Raw genomic sequence first — 6000 nt, 5'->3', positions numbered from 1 at the left:
AGTGCCAACTTGGCAGATTCAGTCAGTATTGTACCTCTGTTCAAGAAGTCTCAAAAGGGATGATATCGCTACTACTTGCGGCTAATGCTAATTGCCTGCAACAGCCAGAAGCCAAGCTATCAAAACAATAACTGGTCAGACAAGAGGACTGACACCAAGATGTCTCTTGGAAGTTGTCAAAAAAACAGAGGCTGGCCTTGTCAGTGGGAAGTTCCAAGGGTCTAGGAAACCTCTAAAGGAGATGCACGGAGGTAGGGTTATCTTCTTGGATTCCAGGACAAATACCCCTTTCATTCCTTTGTCCAAGTAAGCAATAAATCCAAGTGAGAGAACCCTTATCCAATATGGCACCCTTTGCTGAGACACCCTAAAAAGAGGCACACGTCAGAGTGAAGCTGTATTTCACCCCTCTTTCGTTGTCCTCTGGTAACTCAGATGGCGCTGAATCACTCTGTGGGTAAGGTATTTAAGACTCAAACCTGATCTCTTGGTTAAAATGTTACAGCAGTTTGGGCAGAGGGTGTCACAAGGCGTGGGGAAATGCAAAAGGCAGAGCTGCTAGGGATAAGGGGGTAGAGGTGAGGCTCTTTCTGATCTCCAACGCAAGCAGCTGAGTGTATTATTCACATTGCAGAATCAGGAATTAACTTTCCTTGGGAGTACTCCAGGATGTCCTAAGAAATACCACTGATTATCGCTACTGATAGGGCAGAGCCAAAACACCTCCCTAACTGTGGCCCTGGTCACCGATAGGTCTTCCTTTTATCAGTGATTGTGAAGATGAATGGGTGAGTGGGAGCATGTCCCATTAATCCATAGACAACTAAGCAATGCTCCCTGTCTTCTGGATCTGCAATGCAAGGGTAAGCTGTGAAATCAGTGCAGTACAGCATGGGAAAACAGTGAGCATCACCTGACAAGGGGGGAACACACATTATTTCTGCAACATCATCTCAGCTGTGTGATCCTAGATTGGTAGGGTTGCTGGCTCCAGGTTGGGAAATACCTGGAGATTTTAGGGGCAGAGCCTGAGGAGGGTGGGGCTTGGGGAGGGGAGGGACTTCAATGCCATAGACTCCAGTTGCCAAAGCGGCCATTTTCTCCAGGTGAACTGATCTCTATCGGCTTGAGGTCAGTTGTAATAGCGGGAGATCTCCAGCTACTACCTGGAGGTTGGCAATCCTATAGATAGGCTAAAATCATGCAGTAAAACTCAAGTGAGGGAACATCATGCATGTGAACTGCCACAAAGGAGGAGGAGGAGAAAGAGAAACAGAAGAAAAAATATGCTTGGGACTTGGTGGAGCATATTACGTCCCTCCCCCAATTTTCTCTGTGTGGCATCTCTTCCCTCCCCCAATTTTCACTGTGTGGTATCCTGGCAGCAGAGCCACGGGCCAAAGTGCATGGTGTCCGGTGGTGAACAAGTATAAAGTCCTGCTGGAATGGATTGTGAAGGGTCAGCTGCATGCAAGCAGCAGAAATATTCCATAGCGGGTTTACAGGAGTGGGGGATTGGGAAGAAGAGAAGGGAGAGAAAGAAGAAAAGATTGCAACTGGAATAACGGGGGGAAACCCCAGTTGCCTATCATGCTGTTTACTTGTTTGCCATGCATATAGAAGGACAAAATAATACTTTCACAAATGGAGGACTATAGATTGCAACTCTGGCTGTCAACATAGCTTCAGAGGAGGTAAGATGTTGACAGGAAAAAGCAGGCTTTCCCCCTTCAGTCCAGTTAATGGATAATTTTAGTTATTAGTTTATAAGAACATAAGAAGAGTTCTGCTGGATCAGGCCAATGGTCCATCTAGTTCAGCATCCTGTTCCCCACAATGGCCAATCAGATGACCCTGTAAAGCCGGACATGAAAGGAACAGCCCTCCCTAGCATTCAGAAGTCAGAGGTAGGCTGCCTCTGAAAAAGGGCACTGATAAAAAATATTTCCTCCTCTTCCTCCATGAATTTGTCGAATCCTGTTTTAAAGCCACCATGGGTGTGAAAGCTGGACAATGAAGAAAGCTGATAGGAAGAAAATAGACTCCTTTGAAATGTGGTGTTGGAGGAGAGTGTTACGGATACCGTGGACTGCCAAAGAAACAAATCAGTGGGTTATAGATCAAATCAAGCCTGGACTGAGGCGATCTTATTTTGGTCACATTATGAGAAGGCAAGAGTCACTAGAAAAGACAGTCATGCTAGGAAGAGTGGAGGGCAGCAGGAAAAGAGGAAGACCCAACAAGAGATGGATTGGCTCTATAAAGGAAGCCACAGCCCTCAGTTTGCAAGACCTGATCAAGGCTGTCAAAGATGGGACATTTTGGAGGACGTTGATTCATAGGGTCACCTTGAGTCGGAAGCGACTTGACGGCACTTAACACACACAAAGCAAGGGATAACCACTGTATCTGGAGGCAGTGTATCCCATGCCTAGGGTTGCCAGATCTCCCCTGGCCACCAGCGGAGGATGGGAGGGTAGGGTTGCCAGATCCAGGTTGAGAAATTCCTGGAGATTTGGGGATGGATCCTGGGGAGGACAGGGACCTCGGTGGGGTACAATGCCATAGAGTCTACCCTTCAAAGCATCCATTTTCTCTAGGGGAACTGATCTCTGTAGTCTGGAGATAAGCTGTAATTCTGGGGGAACCGCAGGTCCCACCTGGATTTGGGAATCCCTGCCCATGACTGAATAATGTGATGTATGAAGAAATATTCCATGGGGTTACTCCCAACATTCTACTTCATAAGAAACAGAGAAAAAGTTCTCCGTCACTCTTTGTCTCTCTCCTGATTTTTGCACATGGTGCATTGTTTAGTACATGGTTCACTTCTTGTTCCTAATTGTATATTGTGGGAACAGTTATCTAATGTTTATTGTGAACAATTTTTTTAATAAGTAGGCATTCCCATTCATTTCACCATACGTTCCAGGTAGTGCTCCAATTATGGGGCAAAATGTAAGGCAGGCAGCTTTAATAAATCATGGTCAAATGTTTTTATTTATTTAAAGTATTTCTGCTCTGCATTTAGTAGCAGCCTGATAGCCCACCCTAGCCCAATCTCAGCACAGCTTGGAAGACGAGCAGGGTTGGCCATAGTTAGTACTTGAATGGGAGACCATCAAGGAAGTCTAGGACCTTTTATGTAGGGACATCCACCCCCCACCCTGCAGTCACCCCCACCAACTGCTTCCAGGATTCCTTTTGATTATGCATGCCATAGGGTTGCCAACCTCCAGGTACATTATGTTGTATGCTTTATTGAGTACTATAGACTGTGTCTAGTTTAAAGAGTAATAAGCTTAGAAATTTGTTATTATTTTGTTTCCATCTTAAAGGAGCTTTGACTCCAATTGAAAGGAGAGCTGATGAAGCTGCCCACGGGGTAGTGAAAACGCAAAGCATCCGGACGGCGTACCTCTCCACCTATCGTCCATCATCTTTCTCCCGGTTCCTGAGGGAACAATAAGCATATGAACAGTACAAAATTCTAAGAGACTAATAAGTTATTGAATGAGATAAGCCAAAAAAATATATATATTTGTATTTTTGTACTGTATTGTATTGCCCCACATGTACTCATAGTTATTTTCATAAGTTTCCTTTATTAGATTGTATGTAATTTTTTCACTTTTGTCACTAAATTCACTGGCTTATAGAATAAGAGTTTGTATGTCATTTATAGAGCCCTTACTATACTTTCTCTCAACCTCCAGGTACTAGCTGGAGATCGAACTCCAGACGGTATTCATCCTAGAGTTCTTCAAGAACTCAAATGGGAAATTTCTGAACTTCTGACAAAGATATGTAATATGTCCCTTCGATCAGCCTCTGTACCAGAGGACTGGAGAATGGCCAATGTAACACCCATTTATAAAAAAGGTTCCAGGGGGGACCCAGGAAATTACAGGCCAGTTAGCTTAACGTCTGTTCTGGGTAAATTGGTGGAAAGCATTATTAAAGATAGAATTGTCAAGCATATAGAACGGCAGGGTCTGCTGAGCAAAACCCAACATAGCTTCTGTAAGGGTAGGTCCTGTCTCACTAACCTATTAGAGTTTTTTGAAAGAGTCAATAAGCATGTGGACAGGAATGAGTCTGTGGATATTGTGTATTTGGATTTCCAAAAAGCTTTTGACAAAGTCCTCCACCAAAGACTGCTAAGCAAACTTCATAATCATGGGATAAGAGGACAAGTCCTCTTATGGATTGAGAGCTGGCTGAAAAATAGGAAGCAGAGAGTAGGAATCAATGGTCAGTTCTCACAATGGCGGGATGTGAGCAGTGGGGTGCCTCAGGGATCTGTGTTGGGACCGGTGCTTTTCAACCTGTTCATCAGTGACCTGGAGTTGGGGTTAAACAGTGAAGTAGCCAAGTTTGCAGATGACACCAAATTATTTAGGGTGGTTAAAACAAAATCAGACTATGAAGAGCTCCAGAAGGATCTCTACATACTGGAAGAATGGGCATTAAAATGGCAAATGAGATTCAATGTGAGTAAGTGTAAAGTGATGCATATTGGGGCAAAAAATCCCAACTTCACATATACACTGATGGGATCTGTGCTGGCAGCGGCAGACCAAGAAAGGGATCTTGGGGTGGTAGTGGATAGCTCAATGAAGATGTCAACCCAGTGTGCGGCTGCTGTAAAAAAAGGCAAATTCCATGCTGGCCATAATTAGACGAGGAATAGAGAATAAAACTGCTGATATCATACTGCCCTTGTACAAATCTATGGTGAGACCACACTTGGAATACTGTGTACAGTTCTGGTCACCACACCTTAAAAAGGATATCACAGCGCTTGAGAAGGTGCAGAAAAGAGCAACCAAAATGATTAGGGGACTAGAGTAACTGTCCTATGGGAGCAGTTAAGACGCTTAGGGCTGTTTAGCTTGGAAAGAAGGCGGCTAAGGGGAGACATGATAGAGGTCTATAAAATTATGCATGGTTTGGAGAGAGTGGACAGGGAGAAGTTTTTCTCCCTCTCCCGTAATACTAGAACACGGGGTCATCTGCTAAAGCTGGAGGGTGAGAGATTCAAGACAGATAAAAGGAAGTATTTTTTCACACAACGCATAGTTAAATTGGGGAACTCCCTGCCCCAGGATGTGGTGATGGCTGCCACCTTGGAGGGGAGTGGACATATTCATGGAGGAAAGGGGTATTCATGGCTATTAGTTAGAATGGTTACTAGTCATGCTGCATACCTATTCTCTCTAGTATCAGAGGAGCATGCCTCTTATTTTGGGTGCGGTGGAACACAGGCAGGATGGTGCTGCTGCACTTGTCTTGTTTGTGGCTTCCTAGAGGCACCTGGTTGGCCACTGTGTGAGCAGACTGGTGGACTTGATGGGCCTTGGTCTGATCCAGCAGGGCCTTTCTTATGTTCTTATGTTCTTACAAAGTCCTTGAGGAGAAAAGACTGTGGAGATGGAGAAAGGCAGTTGGCGGAGAAGTGGCCGTCTTCTGGAGTGAGCCTTCGATCCTGAAAGAGTATGGTTTCTCCGCGACTGTAAGGAAAAGTGGCTAAAGCCTTTCTTCTCTTTTTGCCCTAAGTTTGGGACTGCTCGTTGTAATTGCTATGCATACTGTTTGTTAAAGCTCCCAGTCTGAACCTACTGTTTCCCTCACCTTTCAATCAACGTTCTTTGTCAGGTTTTGAATGGGGCATCCACAATTCTGTGACCACTAACCTGGCCCTTTTAAGGCTAAAGGGGTTACAGATACAAAATCTATAGTGCACTCTGTAATAATCAAGCATACCAGTTTAGCTCCTGTGGGTTACATAGCTGGAAAGTACTGCTAAAACCCCTCCCCCAAATGATCTCCCAAAATAATATCCTGCCCTTCCTTGAAGGAACTGGGATGGGGGACAGACATCGTTCTCCCTTCTTCCACTTTATGCTCACGCTAACCATGCAAAGGTTAGGATGAGAGAGCTTGACTTCCTCAAGAGCACCCAGCAAGCTTTCATGGTAGAGTGGGGGTTTGAATCTG

This window comes from Euleptes europaea, chromosome 7 (assembly GCF_029931775.1).
Source record: "Euleptes europaea isolate rEulEur1 chromosome 7, rEulEur1.hap1, whole genome shotgun sequence".
Lineage (NCBI taxonomy): Eukaryota > Metazoa > Chordata > Lepidosauria > Squamata > Sphaerodactylidae > Euleptes > Euleptes europaea.
The sequence above is the reverse complement of the archived record's forward strand: the minus strand, read 5'-3'. Positions refer to the sequence as shown.